This window comes from Trachurus trachurus (assembly GCF_905171665.1).
Source record: "Trachurus trachurus genome assembly, chromosome: 17".
Classification (NCBI taxonomy): Eukaryota; Metazoa; Chordata; class Actinopteri; order Carangiformes; family Carangidae; genus Trachurus; species Trachurus trachurus.
The window spans coordinates 27,617,007-27,632,995 of NC_139900.1; the positions used below are offsets into that span (position 1 = coordinate 27,617,007).

The following is a 15,989-nucleotide window of genomic DNA, read 5'->3' on the forward strand; positions in this document are numbered from 1 at the left end:
CCGACAGCTTCACATATAGAAAATCAATTAAGACTTCTTCTAAAAGGAGGCGAGAGCTCAGAGGGAAGATGAGACACCCACAGCTCGCTGTTAACGGCTCCCACTTGTCTTTTTATCTGACTTCTTCCAACAACATCCCCCGCTTTTTTCTGTCTTTCTGAGGACGAGCTCTGGGCCCGAGTGAGTCCTGGTCGCCTGCGTTTTTTTTTGAGACGGAGCTTCAAATGCCATGACAACATACAGGTAAGTGTTTTTATTTACAGAACGACAACATTTGGATATATCCACTGGGGGGTTTTCTAGCTGCAGTAAAAACATGCTGCAACACAGGGCCAAACCTGGAGCGCGTGCCCAACTCTACTTGACACGAACAGGTGTGACCGTTCCTCACTACACAGCATACTGGGATTTTTGCTCCATATAATGTCTGTTGGACTCTCACATTAAGTTAACCAAATCAAAATAATAAAAAAAAAAAAGAAAGAACCCACGTGGACATTGATGTTTGGTGGCAGAAGAATGTGTCGCAGCACAGTGTGTGTCCGTTTCAGAAAAAAAAGAAGAGGCTCTGGAGAGTGTTCCTCTAAACACAGTTCAAGTACGCACGGACGCCAGGCGGACCATTCACACGTTACCAAACTAAAAGCGACATTTATAGCAGCCAACTGAGAAACAGCTTTCAGAGGGAAACACAAATAAACTTAGCAAAGTGAAGACACTGGGAAGCAAAGGGGGGGGAAGCCTCATTACTATATATTTGCTAGTGAGTAATGTCGCCCGCACATGAAATGTACACTAAATACTGTGCCCGAGTCTGTTGAGATACAGTGACGGTCGCTCCAAAGTCCCTCAAGTCCAGTCCGGCTTGTCTTCAGGCAGGTGGATGGGGACATCTATGACGACATGTACTGTAATATGCTCTGCCCTTTGAAACAGTTTGAACCTTTTACCTGAACAGCAAAAAAATAAAATAAAAATAAAACAAAAAAATGGATTAAGACACATTCACACATCCACTTTGTGTAGATCTGAACTGCTTCGCAACACATTGAAAAATGCGAACGGAGGATTTGACCACAGAGAAGTCCAGGGCGAGCCCACGCTCTAAGTACTTCATGCCAAATCTGTGAGACCAGACGACCATGATCCGGATCGGAAGTGCAAATCAACCCCAGATAATTTCATCTGGGACGTTTTTTTTTTCTTCTTAAAGTCAAGTCCTTATAAGGTTACATCATGACGCTGAAGTCAGCCCCTGTTGTGTGTGTGTGTGTGTGTGTGTGTGTGGGGGGCTACGAGGGAGAAGACCCCATGAGATGTCACTTTGTTTTATGCCTCCAGTCCACAGGCGGTGGTTAAACCGAGGGTCCGGATTTGATTCACAGACACTTGAACCACAACCACAACACACACACCCCACCCCGTCGTCTGCAGCCGTGGCTTTATGTTACAATTCTCAGCCACTCTGAAAGTGTATACTGTGATGTGTGTGTGTGTGTGCAGCTAAGAGAGGTGGGAGTGGTCAGGAGGACATGGAGGACATGGAGGACATAGAGCAGCTCCTGTAGCTGTTGAAATGTCTCCTTAGAGGGTGATTTAATAAAGTCCATAAACAGATGCACTGGCTTCATCGTTGTCTTTTCCTGCTGCACACGGTGTTGAGCTGTTCCCCTGCTTCTCTTTCCACTTCCCTTCTGTTTTTCAGGCCGCCCCCCCCCCCTCCTCCTGTCTTCACACAGTCGAGTTCAAGGACACAACGCTGTACAAACAGATTCAGAGGGAGAATCCAACCAATCCATCCTTCTTCTTCTCTCACTTCCATCTGTCCATTTCCATTCTCTTCTGTTGCTAATCTATCCAGTTTGGGAACAGCTCAGGGAAAGAAAAAAAGAAGAAGATCCATGTCCATGTTTTCCTTCAATTCCAACAATCCTGCTTGAGGATTGGCCAGAGGAGGCTGTCAGTCATGTGAGGGGAGCCAGTCAGTAGGTGGGCAGAGAGGAGGCGGAGGGCTGCAGGGAGCCGGAGGAGTTGGAGCGTCTCATGTGAGGGAGGAGGTAGGAGTCCGAGCACAGCTGGTGAACGTCGAACCGGTCCTCCTTGCGGTACGCCAGACAGCGCCGGATAAACGCCTGCAGAGCGGAGGAGGACATTTTAGAAAATGAGCATCAGGCTGTGAGTGTGTGTGTGTGTGCGCGCTTTTCATCTATCTGGTGGCAAATGAACACTCTAAGCTGGTTTTTTTTTCAGTTACACATCAGAGCTGCTTCAGATGGTGAAACATGTATCAACATGTCAGTGGATTGTCAGACTCTCGAACAATAATACTTTAATCATCGTGTGTACAGGTGTCTTAATTAACCAACTATATTTACAGCACACATGTCTCAACTCATTTATGCTGAACAACAGTGAAGCCATTTGACGACATCTTAAGAGGATTGAGAGACATATGGCTTTGTTGTTTATTGTTTTGATTGAGGAGACAATCATTTTAATATCTTCAGCTGCTGTATGAAGCCAATATGTTGCAATTCGCTCACAGCAATGTGAAGAAACCTGATGTTTCAGTTGTTAATTGACTCTAACCAAAAACATGTCTGTCAATGTGGTTACTTAAAGCAGAAGTAAGTGATATATTTGTGTTAATATAAGTCTTAAATAGTTATATCTTCCGACAGCAATCACTTACATAGAGTGTTTGGACTGAAACACGGGTCTCTCAGTCCCTCTGCTCTGCTCTGAGCCGAAGAGAAAACATTTATCGTATCCTACAGTTTTTATCCAATGAGGAGAGAGAACGGCATGCAGGGCTGTGTGTGCAGCCAAGGAACGCCGTGAATGTGGTGACGTAGGGACGAGGACTGTTATGGTGCGTTCAAGGAAACTCGTATTTTTCCGACCGTGAAGTGGTACCAGTTCGATCTGGTACGACTTCACCGGTCGGAAGTTACGAGTGGCCGTTATAGTGACTTTCACCGGTAAAACAGGTCGGAAAAACATGAGTGGGTTGCCTGGAACGCTACAAAGTCGTAAGTTGTGACTTGAAGCTGTAATTTACGATTTCAAAAGCCTGCCTGGAACGCAGCATTAGCGAAAACGACCAGACCACTTACTTCTGCTTTAATGTTGTTAATCTCTCCATATTGCCCAACATTAAAGGTCTAGTATGTAGGAATTCCCCCCATCTAGCGGTGCGGTTGCATATCGGACTCTCTTTTTACTCTCATCGAGTAAAATGACATCCGGTTGGTTTGCCGACGGCCGTCTGCCTGACTGCACCTGAATGCAACATCAGTGCCTCCGTCCTTCCTCACACTACACAGTGGTGACAGTTTTAACAGGCCGAGCCCACAGCTCCGCTGAGTTTCTATGGTTACCTACGGTCACGCTGCCACTCAACGTAAAAAATGGCGATGCAACATGGCCGCCTCGGTTCGGTGCGTCGCCCACTCATGTATTTGTAACGACTTGTAACAACTCATTCTAAGGTACGAGAAAGCTTTCATTTGTATGCAGGTGTGATTCAACTTCAGTGAAATACGGATTTATGAAAGAAATATTAGATTTTTGTTAATAAAAAGCCAAATAAGTTACAAACTGGGGCTTTAACTCCAACTATGACAATGTTTAAGGTCATGAGAAGATATTTGCAAGGTTTTTACACACAACTTCATCTTCTTCAGTTTTCATAGGAACAAAAGCATTTTTAGCATAATGTAAAATCGTGTGTGTGTGTGTGTGTTACCTTGGCCTCTGTGCTAGCCTGTGGTTTCGCAGGAAACTGGACCTCTGTGGCTTTAAGGATGGTGTTTTCCTGGAGAATGTCTTGCTGAGACTGGTTGTGACCAAACGGCTGGAGAAGACAAACAGACAGTCAACGGACCACAATCCATCACTTCCACCATTAAAGCCCTGCAGCCGTTTTATGGTCAGTGATGCACCACAAACATCTATGAAACACACCGCTGGTGTCTGCAAACTGCTCCTTCCACATATCAAAGCAACACCTCTAACTAACAATCCACCTGTGTATGAGTTCATCTTTACTCTCTGCTGACGTGCACATTGTTCAACTCATTGGTCATGTGATGAGTCGTACCTTGCGTCCGTAGAGGCACTGGAAGAAGATCACTCCACAGACCAGACGTCCACCTTGTTGGAAATCTTAGGCGGCTCCTTCCCCACCACAAAACACTCAGGAGGGAGATACCTGAAGAACACAAACAACACATTTCATAGTAGCACAAGGTAGAAGATTCTCCTGTGTCAGTCTGAGGGGAGTAATTGTGTGTGTGTGTCTGTGTGTGTGGGTCTTACCAGTAGGTGCCGGCCCCCTGTGATGTGAGGTCCATCCCATCCACACCATAGTTATCATCATCCATGATCTTCGACAGGCCAAAGTCTGTGATTTTGATTTCTCCACATGCGGTGCCATCCACCAACAAGATGTTACCTGTTCCCCCCACACACACACAAACACAGCATAAGACTGAGTCAAGAGCGTCTGACCCCGGGTTAACAAGGTTAAATGACCTATAATGAACTCTTAACTAAGTATAATTCAGGTAGAAAGTAGTGTGACCCACCGGGTTTGAGGTCGTAGTGGATGATGGGAGGTTTGATCTCGTTGAGGTAGCGCAGGGCGCTGACGATCTGCATGACGATGGAGCGGGCCTCCTTCTCTGACATCAGCTTGTTTTGTTTCAGGTAGAAGTCCAGGTCGTTGCCTTCACAGAACTCCAGCACTGTACAGAACCTGAGAGGACACACACAGTTACACACAAGAAACAACACTGATGAACTGAACAGAGCTGGTGTCAACACAAGATTAGAACACTACTGATCATTTATTGATCCCTGAATAGAGAGTTAATAGGGTCACCAATAACAGAGACTACCAGTGTCTTCACCCCTTCTACCACACATGCTTCACCAACACTTGAAGCTAATTCATGCACAGCATCCATCCATCCATCCATGAAGTGTCAAAATAAATGATGAAAAGAGAAGAGTTTGCACTAGAATAAACGGGGGGTGACAAATCCATCTAACTCCATATGAGATCAGTGCAGGGTTTCCACTATATACATTTAGTTGTCCCAGCTCGCCGCTCCTTAATTAGCGCCGTCACTACTTCATAATCAGGTCGGAGCAGTTGCACAATAATAATCTACCGTTTACCAGTACTTTGTAAACTTCCTCAAAAGTCTCGATCCACTGGACGGTGCTCAGTTTATCATTAAACAACGTCAACAAGGTTCTTCAGTACCGACATTCTCACTACACGCTGGTCTGTCAGTTGACAATATCACGCGGCGGTGGCGACTGACGCTGCACGTCAAATTATCCCACGTGTCATGGATGTGTTTTCTTATTGCTTTGGTGTGTGTGCGTGTGTGTGGTTCAGGGTCCTAGAGGAAACACTGCAGTGTTTGAACTCCTACAGGTCACGAGTGCAGTTCGTATTCATGAAAAAGGATAAACGAAAATTTGAAGTAAAATCATTAAAACAATTTGTTTAGAAACGATAATTCCCTCAATCGACTGAAAGTCTCATCTTTCAGTTTTTCTTTGAACCAGTAGCTGCCTTCACTCATTACTCCACGGAGCCAAGTTGATGTTTACAAGATAAGGTGGTTATATAAATCCCAACAGTGTTTATTAAATACACTAATATCAATGCACTTATACAGTATACCTCCCTCCACAGGCTTTATTTAACACCTGATGGTTCTTATGTAACGCCTTATGGTGCTAAAACCGGGCTAATTCTGGCGTTCCACGCCCGCCCTCGGTGACACACGCTCCATGCAGTGGACGGGTATCATTTAGAGCGCTGTGTGTGTGTTTGTGCCTGAACAAGATGAGAAGGGGTGTGTGTGAGTTCAGTAGGCGGGCTGAGCGCTGCCCACCCAATCACAAGTGAGAGATGGTATCCTGCCATTCCCTTTAGTGGAAGTTAAAGAAAAGAAAAAAATGATTTTTCTTAACTTTTGATTGGGTGGGCAAGACATGCCCTGAACTACCAGCTTTAAAAATAGCTTCCATTGTCAGGACATGTTGGTGCTGATTCATGCATTTTTCTGTCACTTGCTTTATAATTTGCTCTTTCTCAATCTGATAACACCCCTGTGATGTTTGCTCTCACTTGCGGCTCTGACGTGGAGCCTCCTGGCAGATTACAGCTTGTGCATTTTTTGAATATTCACCGAGCGGTGCCCTCACAGAGGCCGGACTCTGACTTGCTGGTTACAAACTGCAGCTAGGAACGCTGTTTTAACCCTGTGCTGTGCAATAAACAACCTGAGGATATGTGGACCCAGCAGGGCTGCAGCTGGCAGAGGCCAGAGGTCAAAGGTCAGAGGTGACTCACGTGTCAGTGTCCAGGGAGAAGTAGTCATACAGTTTGACTATTCTGGGATGGTCCAGCTGCTTGTGTATCCGGTACTCCCTGCATGCATGCCTAGAAGGAAATAAACGTCAATGTAACATGTGTGTTACTGCAGAAAATCTTTGTCTGAAGCTGCATGTGTCTGTGTGAATGAGACCTACTTGTGGTAGTTCTCCTTCTTCTCCTCTCTCCAGTTCTTGTTGAGTTGGTGGATTTTAACGGCTGCATAACGCTGCTCAAACAGGTCAAAAGCCTGCGTGTGACAAGAAAAGACACATTTGCCTTTAAATACTGGACACAGGCAGAGAGAGTGAGAGTAGGGAACAGCCAGCGCAGCGTTACGGACGTCACCTTATAGACTTCACTGAAGCCGCCCCTGCCCAGCAAGTGCAGCAGCAGGTACCTCTCATTCAGAGTGGGATGGTCTTTAAACCTTCATGCGGAGGAACAGAACAGAAATGTTAATAATAAGTATAATCACGTAACATGAAGAGAAAATGTGCAGCGTTTCGATGCGGTGAACTGATCTGACTAATTTACCGTCGCCTTTCAAACGAGTGATTTGCAAATATGGATGATTGTGCTGCTGTCTCTGGATAATTACATCGACGAATTTAAATGACATCAAACAGACGTTCTTGGGCTGATGAAACGTTTCTTGTTTGAAGTGCCTTTAACGTCGTCATATGTTTGAGGATTTACATTCATTACTTGGGGGGACCTAGCCGTGTGGCGAGTGGACTTACGCCGAGCTGTCCTCGTTGTTTATCCTCTTCAGCTCTCTGATGTGGAGGTTCCTCACCCGCTCCAGCCGCTCCAGCTCTGCCTGAATCTCAGCCTCCTCCTACACACACACACACACACACACACGTTATGAAATGCATAATTCTTTTACATTTCGGTTATGTTGGTGTTAAAATATGCGTGTAAAGGAATCTCATTTATGCAATTAAACACTTTGTCAACAAATAAAGCTGAGTGTGGGAGCTGAAGTTACTCCTTCACTGTTTTGATGTAAACGGAGTGTTATGTAATAAACACCCAGTACTTTTGGTGCACGCTGTCAATCACATTTTAGAATTGGAGCCTTTTCTTGAACATGTCCTTTTGCATGCTTTCAGTAAATTAAATGTCCTTTGTGCTTAGTAATGTCTTTTTATTCATGTATTGGTAGATTGGTTGACTGATTAACTAAGTGTATATATTTTTCCAGCTGACCTTCTTCAGGTGGCCCAGACGGAGCTTGAAGATCTCTTCCTGCTCGTGGTACTCGGCGAGGGTCAGTCTGCCAAAACACAGAGAAAGTCAAAGTCCTGCAGGAGCCAACGTGATGCACTACAGACACTCTGTCACAATAAATTCAATTCTTCTTCACCCCACAGTGAAAGTCCAACAATTTCAGACGGATAAAAGGAAGTGTTATATTTAAACCTATGTTATTAAAGGGATAGTTCAACATTTTGGCAAATTGGCCCATTGCCATAATCCCTATAGTCACAGCAGTAGGTTTGTTACCTTTAATTGTCGGTGCAAGTTATTTTTAGAACGGCGGAACAGAGCCGTGAGCTGCTCAGAGCTACGCTACAGAGGCTAATGGAGTTTCTTGGTTTCCCTCATCAAACTCATCAAACACACAATCCAACAACTCCAAAACGCTCTGGTGGACAAGTTGTGACCTGCACATTCACCACGCTATGAGATAATAACAGAACGTTATGAGACAGAGTTGTTTTCAAGGCAAATGCCGAAAAACTGCCCCCGACGGGAATGCGTATCAGCGATTTTGCGTGAATTTACCTCGAAAACAACCCTGTCTCACAATGTTACGCTCCACCGTTCTAAAAATAGCTTGCACCGAAAATTAAAAGGTAACGAACCTATTCCTAAAACTATAGGGATTACGGCAATGGGCCAATTTGCCAAAATGTTGAACGATCCCTTTAAGTAGTGTGTGTATCTGACACCTGGGATTTGGATCATCTTTATGACAAGTCTCTATATTAAGTCTCTATATATTACAAGCTTTCATGTTAGAGCACAGTTGTCAGTTTACTACAAAGAAAATAGCTAAAAACAATAGAGTCTGAACATCCGTTACATCCTTCACTGATGACGGTATGTATTTATTTCAGGAAACTCACAGCTGGGGCAAGGAGGGCTTGAGGAAGGGGTCCGAGTCGTTGCCGTTGACCACCTTGGTTTTGCGCTGCTTGGGTTCAGAGGTGGAGGCCACCGAGAGGGAGGGAGACGCAGGGTTAGGAGGCTTCCTCTTGGCCAGCAGCTTCCTCTGTCTCTCTATGTCCTCCCTCTGCTGGTTGATTCCCTCCTGTTGCCTGTGGACAGAGGAGGGTGAAGAAGACGGGTCAGATGGGAGATAGAAGGGAACTGTGTTGTGTTTGCATGTTTTCTCCTGGATGTCAAGAGGAAAAAACACAGTTTCTAATTGAATATCTTATACAAAATATAAACATCTAGGATTTAAAAACGAGCACGACTGCCGTCTCTCTCACTTGATCAGGTTCTGGAATGCATATCCGTCAGTCCACTGCTCTGTGTAGGACGCTCCGTGTCTGACGGTGGTGAAGTGACCGAGACGGAGGCGATCCTGCATGCTCTTCTCACGACAAGACTGCTTCTCCTGGGTGCTCTGTGCACAAAACACACACGCGCACGCACACATGATCAGATATGATGGAGATTAGTGCTGAAGGAAGGAAGATAACAGTTGAAATCCATTTTAGTTTAGGAGTCAAACTTGCAAATTACATCCACCGCAGGCCTTCACCTGTACGCTCCATTTACATTACATTTATTCATTCACACAAACGAGGCACAACCCAGGCCACAGCAGATCAACGCAGATCCCTGTGCAGAATAAAAATGTAATAGGTATATTTATTTTTTTAATTACAAAAACTGAAAGCCCTGGATATATTAAATCACAGTTTAGGGAATATTCTGCACTAATTCCCAACACCAGCACTCTGCTGCTGTGCTGTGCTGTGCTGTGCCGAGCAGCTCCGTGGTGGTGAGTTAAAGGAAACAGGTGGCGAGGGAAGAGATTCAAAGCTCCACGAACCACAGGAGACTTTCTCCCTTCATTAGTCGTGGACAAAAGCAAAGCTAAAACACCAGAAGATATTGGACTTGTTATCAGGATGCCTGTGTTGCTCCTTTTCAGTTGCAATTCTAAACCTGCTGCTTTTTTTTTAACTCCCTTTATAAGCAGTGAGCTTCAATTCTTCTACGTGTTGTTAACACATTAGCCACAAAAACGTTTCAACTGCGTCGCTGTTAGTTTTTTCCTCTTTCAGGTGTTAAACGGGCCGTGCTTTGGTGTGAAGATGGACACAAACCTTTTCTATCAGCAGTTTTTTGCTCATGGTGATGCACTTGTTGAGCCTCTCCTTGTATTTCTCCAGGAGTTTCTGCTGTTCGTCGATCTGTCTCCGCAGGTCGCAGTTAGCCTGGTAAAGACAGGTAGAGTGTTCAGTCTGGTTGTGTATGATAAAATACAACACAGTTATAACGTCAGATGTGATCCTCCTATCCAGGACTTGGTGAAAACACACAACTCACCCTGAGCAGGTCATCTATCCGCCCCTCTTTCTTCTCCAGGTCCAGACTCTTGTTGCTCTCCAGAGCAGCCAGTTTCAGCCCCGTTAACTCCGTCTGCGAGCCGGACAGAGATGTTCCAGTCAGCCGTGTATTATTAATAAGAGTTCACTGTATGTATAAACAGTGTGTCAAATGAGTGTGTCTCCTGTTTGCATCATGTTACCTGGACAAACTTGCTGGAGGAGGCTTTGGGATTGTGTTCCCCAAAACACAGGCTTGTAGGAGAGGAGCTATTCTGCCGGATCTACGGACAAAGAGGTTTTGTTAAACACTGTGATGACACACACAGAACATAAGACTCACATCCACGTCATTTGCATAAAACTCATCTGGAAAAAAAAAAAACCCTTTCTGTTGCTTGTCAATCACTTACAATTGAGCCGGGAGCAGAGTGCGAGTTCTGTGGAGAGCGGCGAGCCGACGGGAGCCCTCTGACTGGACTGGAGCCGTTTCCACCCTGGAACTGTTGACGGAGAGAAAAACGAACCGACAGATGTTAAGAAAACCGCTTCAAGATGACAGAACATGTAGTAACACTGGTTGTTGGAATAACTCACATCAAAGTAGTCGCTGATCTTGGGCCCACGTGTGGAGGTTTTACCTGCACGGAAATTTGAATAAAGGTTTTAATGCAACCCAGCAGTGATACATGATGCATTACACTGATTTTCGCCAGGTATTAGTCATACCTTGACTGCTCTCTGAATAGGTGTCAGCTTTCCTTTTCCTCCCTCTGGACGTTTCAGAGTGCTTCTTCTCCGGGGTCTGTAAATCGATATGAAACAGAGGAAGGAGAGAGGGGAAAAAAAAAATAAAATAAGCATAAATCCCTTGTGTTTAACCTAATAAAGCTGGATTCAGTGGTGATGTTCAGCAGGAAAGAGCAGCAGGAAGGAGAAGTACATACTGAGTAGGCAGGGGAGCTCCCTCTTTTCAAATCAGAGTTCTAGGAAGAGAGGAGAGGCAGAGGTGGAGGTAGTGGGAGAGACAGAGAGACGAGCGCAAAAAAAAAAAAACATGTATCTGTGCCTGTGTAATAAAATGTGTCCAATTTAATTTCACCGGCGACGACGCAGCAAAACTGCATCTGTGTGTTTTTTACCTCCGACTCCTTGTCACTGGACGAGCCCAGGCTGCCGTAGCTGTGGTTGGACGACTCATTGGCCAGACCCTGCACACACAACACGCAAATCATTCAAATACCTGAACACACAACACGAACAGAGTCAGTCAGCGCAGGTGTGTGTGGTGACCTAATGAAACACAGCCTACGGGGCAAGGCCTCTAGTCTGCCACGTCTGATAGGAATCCAGATCTTCAGTTAGAAGGTGTGTCACTTGGCCTTTTTCCATCTCATGAGCATTTCCAGGAAGTGAGGAGTCCTTTTAAGGAAAATGGGAACCTCTACCTGCGGGTTCGGCTTTCAACACTTGTGCTCAAAAAGTCCCTGTTGCTCACTTAAAGGGACAACGAGGAGTTTCTCCATCGGCAGAACGAAAAATTCCGCGACAATAAAAAAGTCTCATATTAATGTGGATGAATCTCCGCTACCCACACTTGTTAATGGGCCCATTTTCGATAAATATATCGTTTTGTCTCTATCGTTACTTTGTTATTATTAGTGGTGGTGGAAACGCTGGGTGAGCCGACCAGCGTTTCCTTACTTTCGGTTTCGTGGCGAGTCATGAGAATAACGCCGCCGAATCGCCGTTTATGGTCGGAACTACGACGGTATGTGATCGTCTTCCAACCTCTGACTTTAATTCTTGATGAATGAAAACATGAGTCTGTCTTGCGCCGGTCAAAGAATTTCACGGTGCGCGCGGAGGCTCATAAATGTAGTGTGAAAACACTTTTCCAAAACTCCTCGTTGTCCCTTTAAGATGGACCAATATGGACACGTGTACAGACACACATGTGATCTGTTTTGACTGTCTGGACCTGGACTGCAGCTCTGTACTACTATCTGCTGTTGTATCATGTTATGTTGGGATGTCAAAAGAGAAAGTTTTGATGAAGAGAATATATTCTGAGGGTACCGGGGCCGCTTTCCCTTTCGGGCCATGTTGCTGTATTACTTAAACTGAGATGATGTGTGAGGAAGTCTGATTTAACTTACATGTCCGAAATGAATGAATGAATAAATAAAGGTGTCTTTTGTCTGTGCTGCTGTTACCTTAGCACCTCCGCTGGTGCTCCCAGTGCTGCCTACTGTGTTGCCACTGACAGCTCCTGTGAACCTGGCCTCCAGCAGCTCCTGTCTCCTGGGGTCCAGACTGTGCAGCTCCTCCATGGGGCCTGGCGTGAGGCAGAGAGAAGGGGGGGGGGGGGTGAGGAGTAAGGTTACACATTTATATTGTCCTCAAAGAAACAGTAGCAAATAGCAGCACAAGGAATCAGAGCAGAAAACATCCCTGTAACAAAATTACTCGAAAAGAATATAAAAAAATGAGCTGGATGAGAAAGAGCGGAGGACGGTATCTGGGGGAGGATTAGAGAAAATTGGAGTGATTAGAGGATAAAAATAGAAAATGGATTTAACTGTAGGTGCAGTTAGGTAGCTCTGTAAAAGATGCACTTTCATCCGATGATGGGAGACACTTCTGGATGAGTGACACTGCATTTCTAACTTGAGCAGGAAGGTCATCCTGCCACCGGGGAGACAGGAGGGAGAGGAGTCAAGGCCGGGGCGTAGCGAGTCCGCCAGTTTGTCACTACTGAAATCTTCAAGCGGCCCCCTCCATGTTCTCATTAGCAGGGCTGCCACAATGGCCTCTTTGCACGGAGCTAAACTAGTCTCTGACATTTAGGGATCTCCGTATCTCGGAGGCCTTGCGGACAGAACACAATAACATCTGAGATAAGGACACTGGGAGTTTTGTCCCCGAAGTAAAAATCTTTTGACATGCTGCAATGTCAGTGAAAAATAGAGCAGGGTGTTTCAGTCTAATTTAAATGCTACACATGTTTAACAATGCTCCTTAGACTGTTGAAACAGGACACAGCTTTTAGTTTTACAGGCTTCTCAGAAAAGCCTTACAGTTCTACGTTTACATTTCCTCAGTGTGGCCACATTCACAGATGCCAGAATGGAAAAACCATTAACAACTTGTGTATCACCACAACAGTACATATGAAGTGATTGTTGTTACGTGCAGCGGGCTAACGTATACGCCGGCTGTCTATGACAACCAGTTTCCAGGGAGAGACGAGGCACAGGTCCTCTGCTCCCTGCCGGCTGCTGCAAGTGTTTGTTTCCTTATTGGACATTTCCTGGCTGTCATCTTTACATAGCTTCTTCTGGCACAGGGGCAAGCCCTAAAAGGCATAATGGACATTATGAAACAACCCCCTGTGCAGTGAAACAGAGAGCACACACAACAACAAGGCCTTTGTGAGGTTATCTAAGGACAGGGCAGAGAGTGATTTGGGTTAATTAATCTACATAGTACAGCTTTATATTACAGCGTAATTACTGCTTTCTTACTGCGATCGTGTTACGACTGTGAAGTTAAGAAATGATTTCATAAACAAGATCCTGCGCACAGTCGTTATAACGACGCTTTCAACGACTTGTTAGCACCGTGGCTGTCTACGTGTGGTTATACGTATATTATTACATAAACTACTACACCCAGCTGGAACATTAGGACCAAAATGCTCCGACTTATGAACAGTGTTTGGTCACATCACAAGCAGCAGCGCAGCCACATCGGTGCAAATAACATCTCCACAGCACGCAGAGAACAATGTGGACGGACAGATGGTCCAAAACTGTCCAAAAAGTGACATAAAACGGGGCCTGTCCTCAAGTTGTCAGCAGCAGCAGCAGCAGCAGCAGCAGCAGCAGCAGGGAAATGCATTACAATGCATTCATGGATACATGCACTGCTGCGTTGTTTAATACACAACTTGATGCTGCTGGAAGGAGGCGATTGTTACAAACTGCTACAAAAACACTGGTAACGCGTCGACGAGTCGCCACAAACCGTGTGAGTGACGAGCTCACAAACAAAACAACAAGCTAACGCCGCCGCTGTGCAAACATGATAGCTCGCTGCTACTCAGACTGGCCGTCAACTGAACTGACAGCTGACGTTTGGCTTCCAATTCACGGCATCAGTGAACTTGACATCCATTTTTACTTCCACGGACGGCGGCTCGACTCGGCCGAAACCATCCGCTTGTCCTGCAAACAACACACTTTCGGGAGAAATAGAGTCGGCCGAGCACTTGGTGGGCTCATGTACCTTCCTTGCTCTTTGCGGTCGCCGTTATATGTTGTTGAGAAATCGTTGGGGACGAGGAGAGCTGCGACCAAGATGGCGTCGCCTCCAAACTTCCACCACCACTTCCACTGTTACTTTGGACACTCATGAAGCCACTTTACCACCGAGAGGAGCCAGCGTTCACTCTGCCGTTCGCGGAAATCCCAAACTTGCGTCCATCGACACCTGCTGTCGCCGACAAGGCCACAAACGACGGTTAGTCCGTGTGTGCGTCGCTAGACGTCTCGCATGTTGCGACCCGCGCGGGTCGTGCGGAGCAGCGGCTTCTTCAGAGACTCGAGGCGGCTCCAGAGTAACCTTTGCATGATGACCGCACCGCGCTGTCAGCATCCAGTGAGCGAGCGGAGCTTTGATTCTGGTAGGCGAGGCTATCGCGAGGCTGGCGCGCACCTAGCAGTACGATGGGGGATGGCATGACACCGAAACAGACACTGATCTGGGATCATTTTACCCTCCTCCAAACTAGCCTTAGGTTCACTGGAAAGCGCAACTCTCTTCGACCTGAGAGCAGCCTCTTGTTTTGGCGAAAACAACAAACACCCCGAAAAAATGGCCGAAAGTTCCTGTCTGAGGAGAACACGTAGGAAAACAGAGACACACACGCACACACCAATGTTTGTGTGTGTGTGTGTGTGTGTGTGTGTGTGTGTGTGTGTCCGGTGTGTGTGTGTGTGTGTGTGTGTGTGTGTGTGTGTGTGTGTGTGTGTGTGTGTGTGTGTGTGTGTGTGTGTGAATATGTATGCTATGTGTACTATGCATATACATATACATACGTGTATATCTACACGCACATATATGTATGCATATATGCACATATATGCATATATATATATATATATATATATATATATATATATATATATATATATATATATATATATATATATATATATATATATATATGCATATATATATATATATATGTGTATATGTCAAAAAATTAACAAACATAAATTAATGACATGTTAAAAATAAACAAATTAATTAATTAATAACATATGATATAATGAATAAATTATATATATATAATTTATATATATCATATGTCATTATATGTGAATATATATAGGCCTATATACTATATAGATAGGCTATGTATGTGCACATATTGTGTCATATTTATATCATATCATTAATTTATTTGCTTATTTTTGATATTTATATATTTAAATACAGTAGTGTGCACTCGTGCATGGTATGTGTAGCCTATTTATAGATCGTCATATATGAACACGTGTGTGTATGTGTGTAAGTAATGTAATATTGGATTGTATCAGACTACTGCACTGTGTACACTACGTTACTATGTGTAACAGAGAGCGTGTGTGAGAGAGTGTGTGTTAGGCAGGGCTGTGGTCTTGATGCTGTTTTTCAGTCTTGAAATACAAGTTGCAGGGAGGGGAGCGCAGGTGGGAGGATAGTTATGTGGTCTGGGCTATAGGGTCTTTTGTTCCAAATTTGGTGCAGTGCATCAAAATGCCTTTGCCTTCTTGTAGGGCAGCATACACAAAACACAACACACACACACACTCACACACACACACAGCGAGAGAGAGAAACAGACAGAGAGAGTAGGCCAAACATTCAACTGTTTGGCCTACATCCTATTCTTCCATTCCTTGCCAATTTATTTTAAATATAACAGATTTGTTTTGCACTAGATTACATGTACCAATACGGAGACTGCA

The 15,989-nt window shown here is 45.0% G+C and overlaps 1 pseudogene across 1 annotated transcript; it reads right to left on the minus strand.

Annotated features, from left to right (window-relative positions):
• Nucleotides 1-492: 492 nt before the first annotated feature.
• Nucleotides 493-14,611, minus strand: LOC311000825 (serine/threonine-protein kinase tousled-like 1-B; annotated as a pseudogene). The gene is made up of 22 exons (XR_014596487.1): nt 14,263-14,611; nt 12,189-12,310; nt 11,115-11,183; nt 10,920-10,958; nt 10,702-10,777; nt 10,570-10,613; nt 10,386-10,475; nt 10,176-10,256; nt 9,974-10,066; nt 9,751-9,861; nt 8,905-9,041; nt 8,536-8,727; nt 7,613-7,679; nt 7,141-7,238; nt 6,746-6,827; nt 6,556-6,647; nt 6,377-6,466; nt 4,590-4,759; nt 4,321-4,456; nt 4,103-4,213; nt 3,749-3,856; nt 493-2,132 (listed from the first exon to the last, which is right to left on the minus strand). The product of XR_014596487.1 is annotated as a serine/threonine-protein kinase tousled-like 1-B (transcript).
• Between the last annotated feature and the right edge of the window lie 1,378 nt (nt 14,612-15,989).